The sequence below is a fragment of the Lacerta agilis genome, chromosome 8 (assembly GCF_009819535.1).
Source record: "Lacerta agilis isolate rLacAgi1 chromosome 8, rLacAgi1.pri, whole genome shotgun sequence".
Classification (NCBI taxonomy): Eukaryota; Metazoa; Chordata; class Lepidosauria; order Squamata; family Lacertidae; genus Lacerta; species Lacerta agilis.
In genome coordinates this window covers 37,493,749-37,510,712 of record NC_046319.1, presented here as the reverse complement: position 1 = coordinate 37,510,712, position 16,964 = coordinate 37,493,749, and the positions used below count along the sequence as shown (strand labels likewise).

The window sequence follows — 16,964 nt, the reverse complement described above, 5'->3', positions numbered from 1 at the left end:
GGGAAATGGTACATTACAGTCTTTGCCAACCTGGTGCCCTCCAGATGTTTTGGACTACAACTCCTGCCAGCCCCTGCCAGCCCAGCACACCCAGGTTGGCAAAGACTGCATCCTACAAGCATTCAAGAACAAAGTGTCTCAGCAATCTCTTCAGCAAGTGCCATATTAACCCACATGAATTTTCCACCCTGGAGAGCCAAAAACTCCAGTAGACCACTAGCAAGTAAAGGTTACTTGCCTGGTTGCCACACCTGGATGTCTGCTACGTAGTGAGGAAATGTACATTCTCCTCAACCGGCTAAGAGGTGCTCCAAGTTGTGTGAATAATACGGCTCCATTTCTAGCGGGGGCATCTTCCTGCGCATGGTGCGAGTGACACTGTGGACTAACAGACGTATCTTGGGTAGAGGCCCCTTCTGCGCCACCATCTTGTCAACTGTTACTAGGAAACGGGAGGACCAGGCAGCTGGGCCATTTCCTGTCAGAACAGGTGGGAAGCAGAGCCCTTAATGATCTCCTCACTAGACAAAGGAGCTGGCTACCCAGCCAACACCACCACTGTTTACCAGCTGTCTTGCGCTCAGGGAACACGAACATCCTCCCTGACCACCAAGAGTAAACAGAGCAATGCGATCTGGCCTGGCCCTTGGGTGCAGCTGCAGGGAACCAGAGCAAGCCCCAACACGCTGGCTGGATCTGAGGTGGGACAATGCACCTGTTTCCATGAGAGACGCAAGGATGTGGCTCAGGGGTAGAGCATCTGCCTTGCATGCAGAAGGTCCCAGGTTCAATCCCAGACATCTCCAGGTAGGGCTAGAGAAGAGAACTAGGCCTTAAAACTTGGAGAGCCACTGCAAGTCAGTGTAGATACAGTGGTATATGTTTTTTTTTTTTAATGCAACGGCCTGTGGGCTATGCAAATAAATAAAGTTTGTTGTTGTTGTTGTTAGAGAGGATACAGTGGTACCTCTGTTTATGTACTTAATTCGTTCTGGAGGTCCATTCTTAACCTGAAACCGTTCTTAACCTGAAGCACCACTTTAGCTAATGGGGCCTCCCGCTGCTGCTGCGCCACCAGAGCACAATTTCTGTTCTTATCCTGAAGCAAAGTTTTTAACCTGAAGCATTATTTCTGGGTTAGCGGAGTATGTAACCTGAAGCGTATGTAACCCGAGGTACCACTGTAATACTTACCTCAATGGATGCAGTATAAAGCAGCTTCCTATGTTCCTAAAATCAAGTGATGGAGAACTTAGGAAAGTGCATCTAAACACAGATGCAGGTGGAATTCACAATTAAACACCAGCTTTTGTTTTTTAAAAAGAAAGGTGCTGCTAGTCCTCATGGACCCAGAGAAAAGAACTGAAAATGGCAGCTACGTATCCCATAATCCGCTTCTCCTAACATTTAGAGAGTCTTTTCTCCTAAGATCATAGATCTTGGAAGTGATCTCAAAGGCCTGCCGGTGCAAGAGACCCACTGCAACATTCTCCCTGTTAGTGTAGGTCACCCAGCTTCTGCTTAATAAAGTATAACAAGGGAAAATCCACCATCTTCAGAAGCAGTCTGCTTCACTGTCAACCCGCTTGTGATGTTGCAAAGTTCTCCTTAACCGTTTTGTATCAGTCAGGAGTAGGGGAGCCGGGGAGCTTCCAGATGTTGTTGGACTCTTAACTCCCATCAGCCCCAGCCAGCATGGCTAATTGTCTGTGTCAATGGGATTTGTAGTCCAGCAATGTCTGCGCGGCCCACATATTCCCCCAGCCTTTGTCTAAATCTCTGTTCTTCTAGTTTGAACCCTTGGGTTCAGGTTCTACCCTCTGCAGGATCAGAAAAGACATTTGCTGCAACACCGATGTGCCCTTCCCCTTGCTGCGCTTAGAAGTAAGACAAAGAAAGAAGAGGAAGAGGCTTAGTGGCTGGGGATAGCTGGAGAACAGCCACAGGTCTGGAACACAATATGTCACTGGGCAGGGAGGCTGGGGTATCATCCTGGGAGGAGCCCCAGGTGCCATTATTTGCTTCCCATATATTATCAATCAGTGGTGAAAAGTCTGCTTTCTATATGCCTCCCTGTAAGGCAAGGGTGCAGGTTTGATCCCCATAACGGAGAACTGCATATTCCTGCATTACAGGGGTTTGGATTAGATGATCCTCAGGGTCCCTTCCAACTCAACGATTCTATGACCAAATGCTCGTTTTATTATTAATTAGTTATTTACATTATGTATTATTTAAATTTGCACACCGCCCTTTATCCATAGATCTTTTAGCTCACAGCTTGGACCAATATGCCTTTTTTTTGTTTTTTGCTGGAAACACTGAAGATTTATTTATATTTATCCCACCATCCCTCCAAGTGACATATATGGATCTCACATTCCTTCCATTTTATTCTCACAACAACCCTGTGAGGTAGGCAGGCTGAGAGTGGCTGCGACTGTTCCACAGTTACCCAGCATTGAGCTTTGAACCGGGGCCTCCTTGGTCTTAGTCCAGGGCTCTAACCCAGCTTCCGTCAGCCTTCAAAACACCGGGTGGGTATAGGATGATGCTCTGACAACACCACCACATTACCTCCGTAACAAAGGCAGGCGGTTGCTCACCTAGGAAGGCCTCCCTATCTCCATGGGCACCACATTGGTGACCTGTGAACTAATGTGCTAAATATGGGAGCAGGTTTTTGGCATGCAGCGCCTGCACTCTCCTGCAGAGCTAATGCAGACCCTCCACTCAACTGTCATGAGGGCCTAAGCTGCTGCCACGGAATCTGTGCTTGCTCAACCCCTTCCTCCTACCCACAGGCAAGGTTCTGTTCCTGAGCCATATGCTGGGAATTAAGTGAGACACAATTTCCCCCTCAACATGGAAGTGGGCGGGGGGGGGGGGCCGAATCTGAAAACAAAATGAAGCAGCAGAGTGCGAGGCTCTATCCCCTTGCTCTGACCTGGCCTCCCCACATTAGCAGAGGAGCTGAAGTTTCATTTCAGGGTGGTGATGATGAGCCCCAATGACTTGTGGCTCCAGCTCTGGTTAGGCAGAGGCAATGGTGTAGAAGGGAGCCAGTGGCAAATTGGGGTGGGGGGGTGGATCATAGATCTGTTTAAGCCCCAGAAAGAATCCAAAGCAATATATAATTGGAGTGGTGTGTGTAGTGATGGATGAATCTGTCACTTTTAGGTTCCCTCATTTTCCCGATCTTAAATTCAGTTCTCCACATTTCAGCAGCAACTTGTGATTTATTTTTTTTAAATACTCATGAAAGCTCACCAGTATCTTTAGTACAGAATTCTCTTAAAACACGCTTTTTTCTTGCATGAAGTGTAGCAAAATTTTCGCAAGCAATTTCCCATATGAAATGCATTTGTATGTCATTTTCACTAATGTGTGCATGTTTGTCCACACTGCTTAGCTAGAGAGCTGCATCACAGAAATATGGGGGGAGGGGGGATAGTTGTGTTTTGCTTTATTTATTGATTTGAGGAGTGCAAATTAGGCTGTTCCTCACTATAAAATTGAATTTCTTCCCCATCCCTAGGGGTGCGTCTAGGCAGAAGCAATGAAGGCTGGTTGCTTCGTGCTTCCTCTCTGATTCCTGGCTGCTTCTTTCTGTCAGCCTCTTCCTTGTTTTTAGAGCCGCCTTCCCCAGCCAGTGCCCTCTGGCTATTTGGGATGACAACTCCCAGCAGACCCAGCCAGCATGGCCATGTTGCCTGAGGCAGATGGGAACTGTACTTCAAAACAGCCAGGGGCCACCAGGCAGGCAAAGGAAGGGCGGCTTAGAGCTGGATTCTTCAACCTTGTCTCCCCGCTCCTGGATGTTGTTGGACTACAACTTCTATCACCTTTGACCATTGGCTAAGCTGGCTGGGAATGGTAGGAACTGGAGTCTAACTATATCTCGGGATTGAAGAACTCCTTGCCTCTGTTCAGCCTGCTTTATCTTCCAAGCCCTTCAATAAACTCTTCCCCAAATTAGGAAAGCTTCTAATATTATTCTTCCCCAATGTCTACCACAATAATAATAATAATAATAATAATAATAATAATAATAATAATAATAATAATAATTCAATCACCCATATTATTATTAATTAATTTATATACTGCTCATATCCAAAATAACTCCTGAGCAGTTGACAACTATTAAATAAAAACATAAGTATAAAATTGTAGAATTGGAACCACCAAAAAATAAAATTCAACCTGCTGAAGGTGGGATACGATTGTTCCGTTGGACACTGAGCATTCCCCTCCCCCTCTACCTGTCTGCCTCACCTGTGACCGTCTGGTGCAGCACCTGAAAAGTCTCCAGAGGAGGGGATGCTGTGGTTTCTGCATTGTGTACACAGCACCTGACCCACCAGTGGAACTGCACCAAGACATTAGTAGTAGATGCCATGTCCTGGGCAGAGGGAGAAGGAGCTCCTGGTGACCCTGGCAAAGGGGTGCTTCCCCAACTCACATCTGCCAAGGCAAGGTGCATTTCCTTCCTTCCTTTATAACATTTTTGCCTCAACCTCTCCATCAGAACTGATCCTCAGGGCGGCTTGCTAAACTTGAAAACGATCTGCTGAAAAAGCACAATGGAAACAAACCCATTGAGAGCAGCCTAGAGCAACATTGTTCATCCAAGAGCCCACCAAATAAAACTGTGTTCAATTGCTGCCTAAAAGCCAAGAGACACTGGGGAGGGGAGAGAGACGGCGCTGAACAGATGTATAAAATCATGCCTAGTGTGGAGAAAGTGCATAGGAAAAAACACATTTTCTCCTTCTCAGAACACTAGAACCCAATGGAGCCATCCAAGAAAGCTGAACGTTGGAAGATTTGGGACAGGTGAAAGAAAGGACTTTTTCATGCAGCACACTGTTAAACTGTGGCATTTGCTGCCACGTTGGCCACTAACCTTGATGGGTTTACAAGAGAATTAGTCAAATTCATGGAAGATAAGGCTACTGAGGGCTACTAGCCACAATGGCTACGTTGTACCTCCACTGTCAGAGGCAGTATGCCTCCAAATGCCAGTTTCTGGGAATCACAAATGGGGGACAATGCACTCAGATTCTGCTGGTGGGCTTCCCAATAGGGGCATCTGGTTGGCCACTGTGACTATATGAACCTTTGGGCTGAACCAACAGGGCTTTTCTTTAGGGGTATTTCTGGAGAGAGGATTCCTCAACTGGGGAGCCACCACAAAGGAAGCCCTGTTCCAATCTCCTAGGCTCTGAAAATGGAGCAGGCCCACTTATGACCACATCATAGGAGTTGGGAGGGATCTGATCCAACCCCTTGCTCAGTACGGAATCTGCAACTACAGCATCCTTGACATGTGGCTTGCCCAGCCGTGCTTATATACTTCCAGTGAAAAAGAGCCCACCATATCCTGAGGCAGAATGTTCCACCATTCCAGAAGTTTTTCCTAATGCAAGAGTGACCCAAGACAACTTACTACCACCAAAGCAGGACACCCACACCGTAAACGCTGAGTGCTTTATCCCATGTACTGAAACCAACTGGACTGGTTGTTAATTTTTACTTCAGCACTGGTGAGAGGACAGCACCCTTAGGGACTAAAGGCCATAACATACCGGTAGTAGCCCACACAGCTCTTGTTTTCTAACACCTCCCTGTGATTGCACACGGACACCCAGCATCTGTTGCTGGAGGCTCCAGCTCCATCTTCTCCATGGCAGCCCTTAAGATATTTGGAGACTGCTTTCATGTCTCTCCCACTCCCCCACCCCCTTAACCTTCTCTTCTCCAGGCTAACCATCCCCAGCTTTTTCACCCTTTCCTCATCCAGCCCTCACCATCCTGATCACCCTCCTCTCGGTCAAAGTCCTTCCTCAAATGACCTGGATACAGCACTCCAGATGTGTCCTGACTAGTGCAGAACAGAGCAGAGCTATTACTTCCCATGGGCTAAATGAAGGGTTTGCGTGAGAGATGGCTAACCTGAGACAAACACAGAGGTGGAGGAATTTGTTAACAGGTGCTTGATTCTTCCGTTGAGTCATCCTTGCAAATGCCCTTCTCACTGCTGGGCTTACCTCTGTTCTAACAGCACACCTGGGGATCATGAATGGGGGACCCACAAGTAGTTGAGACATATGCAGAAGGGGAGAGTAACTAAACCAACAACTCTTGCCTGCTGATTTCCCTCTGCAAATGCCCCTGCAATTGTACCGCCTCCTTAGCAGGGGCAGGATTGGTGAAACGTTTTGATCTCAGAAAGCAGTTCCACCATGTGATGACAACCATGAATTTCACCTCTGTCATGACCTTAGCAGGTCCCTTTAAGCAAGGCACTTTTCACTCTCAGTCTATGCCCTGCATGGGTGGGTGGGGGGAATAGCACCCTACCTTACAGGAGTGTTGTTAAGATTACTGAGATAATGTAAAAGGGGAAGCATTTTGCACACCAGAAAGACTCAACAAAAATGCTCGGTATTTAAGGAAGCAGTGGCTGGTGCAACAGAAAACATTCATCTCTTTCCCCACACAATGCTGGTGTGTTCCAATGTGACTTCCAGCATAAAATACATTTAAACCCTGCAATAAATAAAAATAAAATACATTACTCATCCAAGAATATTTATAAAAGGACAAATCCTACCCAACCTGGCACCAAAACAAGGCACACACCCACACACCCACACCCATAAAACACTACCTTCCATATTATTGTTCAAACGCCTGGGCAAACAGATATTATTTAGCCTGATGTCTAAAAGAAGAGGGCCATGGTGCCAGGCAGGTTTCCCTGGGGAGAGCCTTCTGTCAACTGGGAGTCGTCAAGGAAGGCCTGTTTCTGTGTTGCCACCCTCTCTACTTCTCTTGAAGGGGGCAGACAGGCGGACAGAGAAAGGCCTCTATGAGAAATGCAGCATCTAGGTTGGTTCACATGGGGAGAGGCGACCCTGAAGGTACTGTATTGGAATCCTGAGCTGCCTAAGTCTTTATAGGTCAGGAAAAGGTTGTCTAGGTCTAGACACTTGCCTTACTACAGCGTTTGTGGAATATTATCTTCAAGATGGAACAATACATTTCTCTACAGTCCAGAGTGTATCTGTTACAGCTTCAGTTTGCAAATTCTCTTTGAAAGCATACACACTTCTAGTGAGTTGAGAAGACTACATAGAATATTGCAACCGTTATTGCAAATGTTATTTTGCATTAAGGCACCTTAATGCTTAGGGTGTCTGTCCAATTGCCATATGTGAGAGGGGACTTTATCTCCATGTCAGAATGGCTAATGATGATCTCAAACATTTTATCCTCTTCCAATAGAACGCAGCTTGGCTCACTTATCTGAGTGATCTGGATTGTCTGCTCAGCCAAAAAACCTGCTCAGCTTGTCTGCTCAGCCAAAAACAGTAGCCAAGCCTAAGTTCTTGTTGCTCGTAACTACTGGTGTTCACCTTCACCATTCCTACCCTTGTTTTCCTTTCTCTGAGTTCCCTTTCTTCTGCTATCCTACCCACTGTGAAATTGTAAACTCCCCGAAGGCAGTGACCTGCCCTATGGAACTCTGTTAATGTACATTGATGGCACTACATTTTCATGCAGTGAAAACTTGTCATCTTCTTCCTTCGTGCCCCTTCTGATTGTGGCACGCTAGCTGAGGCAGGTGATATGGCAGCACAATAAGTGATGATCATTTTTAGTGATGGCATCCATCTATGGAATTTTCACCCCGGGAATTTTCACCAGGAACCTGTTATCTTACCTTTCTAGTAAGAAGGAAACCATTTTTCATTTCCCTGGGCTTTTTAAACAAAGTTGAGCTTTGAAGTTGTTCCTACAGCCACTTACAGGGAATAAACCCTGCTGAACTCATTAGGACTTCTGGCTAGACATGCCTAGAATTGCACTGTTAATCTTGTCCTTTTATTGCTTTCAAAAATATTTTGCTGCTGAACCTTGTTTAAGCAGCCTTTGAAAATTGTAGTTGAAGTGCAGGATAGATGTTTATTCATACTGATAATAGCAATAGCTATATGGATTGCCATAGGATAGGGAACTTCCTCAATAACTAGCAGCAGCACAGGAAAGGAAAAGAGGAGGGCAGTGATCAGATCCTTGTCTGGAGAAGAAAGACAAAACAAATTGAAACAATGTGTGCTATTTGTAAAGCGCTCTAAGCTTGAGTGCAGCCATCTCTCACTTTAGACACTGTGACTGCAACCCCGACCTTGTCTACTCAGAAGAAAGTCCCACTGGTTTCAATGAGTGAGTAAGGTTAGGATTACAACTAAGTCAGTCTCCAGGGAATGAAAGTGACTCTCTGTCCACAGAACCAGGGCAGAAAACAGCACTGTGAACAGGTGGAGGAATTTGTGGAGAGCCAGCTGTTGGGCTGGCAGGGAGATGATCCAGGCAGCTGAGCCAGAACTTCAAGCTGGTATGACCCAGGACCATGAATTAAATACTTCTGAAGACAACTCTGCACACAGCTGGGCATCTTCGCTCTTTATTCAAATTAGGCCCATCTGCCCAGGACTCTCCCAGGAGCTCACGTAGGAAGCCGCAAGATACTGAATCAGAACATTAGCCTCTCCAACTCAGGCTTGTCTACAGGGGCCTTCTAGGGTTTCAGGCAGGGATGGGTCTCTCCAAGCCCTGCCTGGAAATGCTGGCGCATGGGACCTTTTGCATGCATAGCTGATGCCTTGCCCCTCAGCCGCAGTCCTTCTTGAAAGTTAAGTTCATGCAGTTGTTGCTTCAGCCCAACGCGGATCTCAGAGAATAACAGGGACGCTGTTAATGGTCTCCCACAGAGCACACACTTTTTTAAAAAAAGAAACAAGCTGAAATCTTGACCCTTTCCAAAACAACGGGGAAGGGGGGGGGCTTTCTCTAATTGAGCCTGCGAAACGTGCACAGAGACAGCCCGCCCCTGCCCTCAACAGCTGCATTTCATTCATTTCCCAGCCCAGCGGCAACCCAGAGAGAGCCAAAAGTTATAAATAGCCATTATGTCATTGGGAAAAAAAGAGAAAACTCTCAGCCCCCAGCCCCCAGCAAGCATGGCTCTGTGCAACAATGCAGGATCTTTGCTAGGTCCCCCAGCATTTCAGTATTTGCTTTGATATTGCAACAGCCACACCCAGTATCAATCCTTATCATTGCAAGTGGAAAGAAGAAGGATGGAGGCCTGTTTCCTTTGGGTGGACTTTGAAACATGGGGTAGGGGAGAGGGATGAGGGGGGGGGGAAGAGAGAACCTGGCAGACCATGTGACCAGATGCCTAGTTCTGATTGGTTTCAGAGATGCAGGTCCTTTAGCGCATCCTTGGAATGCGATGCTGCTAATGTTAGGCACTTTCTGCAACCTACAGATTCCTGTTCTTCCCACTGCCACCACACACCGCTGTGTAATTCTGAGGCTTAGTTCATTCCATCAATAAGACTTTTGAAGATTTTGTGTTAAGTGTAGTGTCTCAGAGATTGTGGCTAACAGCTTCAAAGCTAACAAATTTACCACAGCAGAAAGTTTTTTGTGGGCTAGAGTCCATTTCACCCAGTTCTGGACTGGTACGCATTCACATATTATTTGCAACGGAAAGGCAGGCCTATGACTTTGGGGTCAGCCAAAGTGTTATGCATGGACCAGTACAAGACACCTTTCTGCAAAGCACACAGCACTTGCTGCTTATCCCCCAACACTTAACAGAGGGGAACAGGATGCTTATTTTTATGGTGAGGGATGAAAGGATATGAGAGCAGAGCACAGGAATGGAGAATCTTAGACTTGAGGGGCCAAATGTGGCTGCCAGGCCTTTCCATCTTGCCCTCAGGACTCTCTCTAGGCCACACCCTCCCCAACCCTACTTTACACCTTCCTTGAGAGTTTTTGCCTGGCTGGAATGTATCCTTGAACACAGATCATGCGTCTTGCTTCCCTGCAGAGGGGTGAGTGAGTATAGAAACAAGCAGAGGTAACATTTGCATTCATTGCTCCACCCACTTTACCTCTGGCCCCTCCCACCACTTATGAGTGATCCATGGAAGGGTATGTGGCCCTCAAGCTGAAAAGGTTTCCTCTCCTCGGCATAGCCCAACTACCACCTGTTCCTACCCACTGCTGCAACGCACAGCCATCCTGGGCACTGTCTCCTCAACAGAGGATGCCCCCTTCAGCAAGTCTAATGCATGTGGCCTCTTCCAGAGTTCTAGTAGGTTATCTCTCAAGATGCATTTTCATCATCATGCAGAACAGCGCACACTTTTGCATGAAGATTTTCCCTGTTTGCACACCCTGTGGTCATGTATCTCAGTTGTAGGCGGTTCATAACTATGCTTGACCTGATTGTCAGCTGTCAGGCATCACAGAATCCTTTAACACATGAAACTCCATGCACACAAAATGACCATTGATGTGGCTTTCCCCAGGGAATGAAGTGAAAAGTCACCCCCCCCAAATACTCCTAACATACCCTCCAACATTTCTCCAATAAAAATAGGGATGTCCCATTCCATAATTATCATTTTACTCTTTATGCCCCACACAGCTGACTGGGATGCCCCAACCACTCTGGGCGGCTTCCAACATCTAAAAATACATAATAAAACATTAAACATTTGGAAAACTTCCCTATATAGGATCGCCTTCAGGCGGCTTAGGGCAGGGGTCCCCAAACTAAGGCCCGGGGGCCAGATGCAGCCCAATCGCTTTCTAAATGCGGCCCGTGGATGGTCCGGGAATCAGCGTGTTTTTACATGAGTAGAATGTGTCTTTTTATTTAAAATGCATCTCTGGGTTATTTGTGGGGCATAGGAATTCGCTCATATATTTTTTTCAAAATATAGCCCAGCCCCCCACAAGGTCTGAGGGACAGTGTACTGGCCCCCTGCTGAAAAAGTTTGCTGACCCCTGGCTTAGGGGTTGGATAACTCCATATCTTCCAATGTTTCTCCAATGAAAATAGGGACATCCTAAGGAAAAGTGGGACATTCTGGGATCAAATCAGAACCTGGGACGGTTTCTCTAAATCAGGGACGTCCCTGGAAAAAAGAGACACTTGGAGGGTCTGAAAACAACAAATCCTTGTATTGTACAGTAATTCCATCCAAACCTGTAAAATTTAAGGGATTTCTGTACCCAGCCCAACCAAGCCCAGCAATGGAAAGCACAGCCCTTGACTTACCTTCCAAAGTCTCCTCTTCTCCATCCGGCACGTTGCCATTGCTAGAAGGTCTTCGTGCTCAGCAAACAGGAAGGATCTCTTCTTCCTGTTTCCTTGAGCACTAAGACCTTCTAGCAATGGCATTGCCATTGCACCAGAGGGAGAAGAGGCACCTTTGTCAGTAAGGCATGAGGGTGAGAGGAAAAGGTGCCTGATTTTGGGAGAGGGCTGGTAGGCCACTGGAATTGGCTTCATAGGCTCAATGCAGCCCACATGTTGACTCCTTAAGCTTCCCACATTTTCTTCCCAGTCTTAGCTGTTGCCACCCAGCTTAGCCAAGAATGCTGCCACTTGACTCATTTGCAGAGTGTGGTTGCTGAGTAAAAAAATAAAAAGCCTACCTTCTCAGCTAATTAACATATGAGCCATTTTTGAGCAATGAATTGAAAAGCAATCCATGTTGTCCCTGTGTTCTCATGGAAGCTGCATTACAGTGAATAATGTCTTTTACCCACTTGGAAGGTAATCAGCTCTCATCCCCAATGCTCTTCTGGGACCACCGCAGCTTGCAATATATAACCATCATATATTTGGAATGCCAAGATTCAGCCCACACTGGCAAAACTGACATGGTGACACTCGGCTCCCCAGGAAAGTTAGTAGTGCTACTCAAAAAAAAAAGTGTTGTTTGTTTGTTTTCCCCACATGTTCCATTGAAATAAATGGGATAAATTCACCATGGTTGACTTAACCTCCTCTACATTGAGGTCTGTGAATATCTCAAATAGGGTTAGGGGGGTGCAGTCTGCTCATTATAACTGACACTTCAAAATCCCAGCAAGAGAGCTTTGCCTTCTTATCCATCCGGGACTTGTGCAAATCCCTCCAGTTCATTCCTACAGGAGTTGCATGGGATAGTGTCCCAGAGATGGCGTGTCCCCCTGGGCTTTCCACGACACTTGAATAGAAAGGCAGCGTTTTGCTTAGAGTGCTTGTGGGTTTGTGGGGTGGTAGATGAAATCTACTCCCTTTGTTCTTTAGAAGGGCAAAAATATCTGGAACTGGAGATTTGGGGAAAAAAAGAAAAGGAAAAGGAAAACACCAACCCCAGCCTCATAAACAGATGTGTAGCTAATTTACCGAGACTGCAAAGGATTTAATCTAGAGTGGTTCATGACACAGATGCAGAGTCCAGATTTGTAGCTTGCAACCTAAGTTGTTTTGCTGGGCTCACAACTCCTTTGTCCCAGAATTTATTTTCAGTTACAAGACTGAGCCCAGGGATGGGGGTAGCCACAACAAAGAAGACAATACCTCTGAGCATGTGCAAAGTGAAAAAAAACCCTTTCCCAGTGGAGCAATCACAGCCAGCTCGCTCATATGGGGTTATGGGGTTGTGAAATATCATTTCTAAATAGTATTGAGCTTGATGATGGTGAATGAAGGGAGGGACTCCCTTCCAGCCCACTGTCTTAAGCACATTGATTTATTAATTCTGCCAAGTCACAATCATGGAGATTCATTTGCTCACATTCTGCATTCCTGTGCCACAGACAACCCCCTTCCTATTCACACACACTTTGCGCTTAATTTCTAATATGGAAAGGACTGGGATTTTAAGACTCTCTGGAAGTCACATTTTCTGGGCTGGAAGTTCTGCACCCCACACTGGGCCTGGGAGTTACTTAGGCCTTGCCCGTTATAAGGATGCAAACTATCTGCATATGCTCAGGGACATTTCTTTGATTTATGTTCATGGGCTCAAGGTCTGAAGCTGTGAGCAAGTCTGGCAACGCGGAAAAAATGAATCAGGTGTAAACTGGGGTCTGTTAGATATCTTCCCATGCCTGGCAATGTGTGTATGTGTTTTTTAAAAAACAAACAAACACCAAACAAGACAAAACCCTAGCACATGGATGATTACTCAGCCAGGATACTTATTTGAAGTATGCAGTGATCATTTCCTAAAAATTACACTGTCTGGACTCAACTTAGATAAGAAGCTCCTCAGGCAACTTGTAACCAGGCGGGTGGGAAGAGTGAGGCAAGAGTTGTTTGTCTTCCTTGCACAGGGTTCACACAAAACAATGTCCAAGTGGCTTTGGTGGCCCATGCTAATTAGTGGCTCATTTGGGTTTCCTGCCATTACTGTCCTCTGCCTGAGGGTTCTCAGCAAGACTCCCTAAAAACCACACCGGAGGTTCTATGAAATGCTGTTTTAAAACTGCACCCCACAATTTCAAAGCTGCTCACCCCTGGCTCGTCCACCTCCAGCTTTCCTCTCACCACAGAAGGTTGGAGTTGCCAAATCGCACAGGTTAATGTCATCCAACTAGTGCAAGAGGAAAGAGGCACCAGGCAGGTCTGGGTCAATCTCCATCCACTCACCCTTCCAACCATGCCTGCCTTCCCCCACAAAAAACACACGAACATTCTGCGCTTGGACATTTCCTCTAAGGAATTAACTATCCAGCTAAATTGAAGAGGATGGTGTTGTCTGCGGAGCACTTAACACAAGGGATCAAACAAAGGCGCCCTTAGACGGGGCAGAAGGGAGTTTCCTGCAATGGGACCAGAACCCCCTTCTTCGGAACACTTAAACCTCTCTGCGTCTGGGTGGAAAAAAGGGGTCTTTGGGATAACTCTTGCAAGGCGACGGAGTCGCGGGGCGGTCAAGTGTCGGGAGTTTCCAACGACCCTCGACGGGGTCCATATCAGCCTCTCGTCTTGGCTGCGCTGAAGCGGCTGTCACTTAGGCAGCCGCCAGGTCTATAGCAGAGCGAGCGAGGACCACAAAAGTAAGACATGGTCTTTTCTTCAGAAAACAGCCCCAGCAGCAGCAACAGCAACAGCAATTTGGGGGGTACATCGAGAGACAAGGAACAGGAACCATCACCAGGTCAGGGCGTGCGTAGCTTCCCAAGCCCAGCCAGGCTGTCTTCTGCCGCTCCGTGTCCACGCATCCCCTTCCCCACAGTGCATTCAGTAGACCCCTTAGCCAACCCTCCGGGAAATCGGTGTGGAGTATTTGGCGAACCTCCCCAAGCGTAGTGCAGGGCGGTTCGGGGGGCGCACATCTGGCCACATCTCTCCCCCCCCTTCGCCTTTGTTTGGAAGTGGCTGGATAACGGGTGGTGGATCCAGCCCGGGTTTTGTTTTTGTTTTTTGCTGCTTTGCGCCCCTCTTGCCTGGTTGAGAACCGGACAGAGGAGGAGCGCAGTGGACCTCTTCATCTTTTGGGACAGTTCAAAGAAACCACCGCGACAAGCATGCCCGGGGAGTGCGAGGCGGGGGGAACACAGCTGGGACACCCAGAGGCCAAGGGATGCCCGTCTCCCTCTCCTCCAACCGCAAAAACTTCCCCAAAAGGTCAAAATAACAAAGGCAAGAGAAAGAGAAGACGCGAGTGCGTGCTGGGGGGGGGGGGGTTTCCCCTCTCGACATTTCTTCGGATCAGGCAACTTAACCGACCACCCACCCGCAAATCGCTCTGTTCCCTCCACATCCCATGGCATCCCTGCAGCCGGAAGGCTAGTAAGCTCTGTAAAAGAGAACGGAGAGGAACTTACAGTCCTGAGGTCGGTGGCGAGGTGAGGTGAGGTAATAGTCCCAGGAGAAGTCGAGGAAGGTGGTCAGGCGTCGGACAGTTCCCGGAGAACCCAAAAAGGGGGATGGGGAGAAAGAAAGACAGAAAAAAGAGAGGGAGGGGAACCAGTTAATCCAAACGGGGTTTCCGGGCCCCCAAGAGGCTCATCGACTGGGGCGAGGGGGCGCCCTGAGCAGGTGCGATCCGAGTCCTGTCGATGCCCGATGCGCCCCTCGACGTCCCAGCGGCGCGCCCTGCCTAGCGGTCCCTTCCGCCCGCCTGCCTTGGGAGAGGAGCTGTCCGTCTCCTTTCCGGAGCCCCTCCAAGCGTGGCTCCTGATCCAAAAGCGGCGTCGGAGGAAAGCGGGCGTCGGCGCTTGGCTAGCGCGCCTACTCTCCGGCTCTTTGGTAAATGGCGCTCCACACGCCGGGCGCCGGGCTCTCTGCTCACCGGCTGCTGCTGTCGCTGCGGCCGCCGCCCTCCGCTTGCCCGGGCAGAAGCCTGGCTGCCGTTGGACGTGGCCTCATTCTCGCTGCCCCTTCAGGCCTGGCACTGTGTCGGGGCCATGGGGTGAAGCCAGCAGCGCCAGGTCCCAGGTGGGGCAGTGCGCAGCGAGGCTGGGCGCCGGGGATCAGCTGGGTCCCTTCCTCGACGGCGGGCGAGTGGCCAGGCGCTGCTCCCTTGCTGTCTTCGTCGCCTTTTCCCTCCTCCTCTTCCCTGAGCTGCCTTCCAGCTACTGCAGCCGCCTCCGCCTCCTCCGCTCGCCCCTTCGGTGTGCCATCTGGCGAGGGACACCCCGCCCCCCCCCAATGCCCTCTCTGTTGCTCGGCTCTCGCTCGCCGCCGTCCAACAACGCAGCTCGGCGCCTCTCTCTCCTTCCCGAGGGCTCCGCCACCTCCCGGGCAGGGAATCCTCGGAGCGCCGTCCGCCCCCTCGCAGGAGGACGAGCCGCGAGGGTGGCTCAGCTGGGCACGAGGGCGGCGGGCGATCGCCTAGCAGAGCGCGTCGGGGGAGCCGCTCGCTCTCCGCCTAAGGCTCCCGGTCTCCCTCAAAGCCTGGCCAGCGGCGCCGGGCTTTTCTTGCGCGGCAGCGGCGGCGCTCGGGCTCCCCGGGACATGGCAGGCGGCTCTGCCTTCGCGGGTCGGGCGGCTTCTCGGCTCCAGCAAGCCGGGCAGGCGGCGGGCGGGCTCCTGGGAGAGGCGGCGGCGGCGGCCCCCCAGCCCGCCTTCCTGCCTCCGCTCGCTGCTGCTGCTGCTCCCGCTCTGATGGAGCCCAGCCCTGCCGGACGCGCCGCGTTGGATGCAGCGCCTGGCAGCGGCGGCGCCTTGCCTGCTGCTGCGGCGGCGGCGGCGGCGGCGGCGGCGGCGGCGGGCTTCGCGCGGCTCCCGGCAGGGGGCGCTCCACCCCTACTGCTGCTACAGCAAGTCCAGCCCGGCAGCAGCCTGGCCAGGAGGCGCGATCCGACGCCGGCTTCTCCCACCGACCCCGGCTCCTTCCCAGACTCCCTCTTCTTTGCGCGCGCCGCCGGATGGAATCGCGCCTCCGCCGCTTTGCCTTCCCGGGCTTCGCTGAGAAGGAGGCTGGGCTGCTGCTGCTGCCCTTTACTTGCCTTCCCGCGCAGCTCCAGCGCCTGCCTACTCGGGTGTAAGTGCCACCGGCATCTCGAGAGGCTTCATCCTTCCGCTGCAGCAGGGATCCAGGAACTGTGTTCCCTCGTGGAAATCGCTATGCCAACTTTATGCCCGTTTCCCTCCCAAAATAATAAAAAAAACCCTCCTAAGTAGAGCTGTCTAGGTCCATTCATGAACTAGGAGTGGGGTCTGAGAGAACATAAGGCCCACCGAAGGGTCACTGGAGGAGAGCAGCCTTCTCCAGCCTGGCGCCCTCCAGATGTTTAGGTCCAGAAGTCCCATAGGCAGGATAACTGTCAAAACAGGTCATAGGCCAAAATAACTGTCTGCTGCTGAGGCTGATGGGAGTGCAGAAACTGACTGGACCAGCAGTGGAAGCAACAAATCACCCACTTAACCTGAGTGAAGACTGAACCCATTACTTTATGGGGTGCATGACAGGTTGTGTGACATTCACAGCACTGATCTCCAAAAGTGGGGAGTGTCTTCCACCTGAGGCTTTTGCTTCACTCTGTGTGGGTCATCTCTGTGTGGGACTGAGTAAAGAAGCAGAAGATTGTATTGACCAGGAAGCTTTTACCAGCTTGTGTCTTCCTTCCTTCCTGCCTGCCTCCCT

At 49.6% G+C, this 16,964-nt stretch overlaps 1 protein-coding gene across 6 annotated transcripts in view; it reads right to left on the bottom strand.

Moving 5' to 3' along the window:
* The window catches only part of CBFA2T3 (CBFA2/RUNX1 partner transcriptional co-repressor 3), a 66,016-nt gene extending 50,032 nt beyond the window's left edge, over positions 1-15,984 (bottom strand). For 3 of the 6 annotated variants that reach the window (XM_033156973.1, XM_033156976.1, XM_033156978.1), the window contains exon 1: positions 14,701-15,984. The gene's annotated coding sequence lies outside the window, so the exon portion shown is untranslated. The remainder of the gene's footprint in view (positions 1-14,700) is intronic. The other 3 variants (XM_033156975.1, XM_033156977.1, XM_033156980.1) reach the window with 1 other exon arrangement.
* Positions 15,985-16,964: the final 980 nt, after the last annotated feature.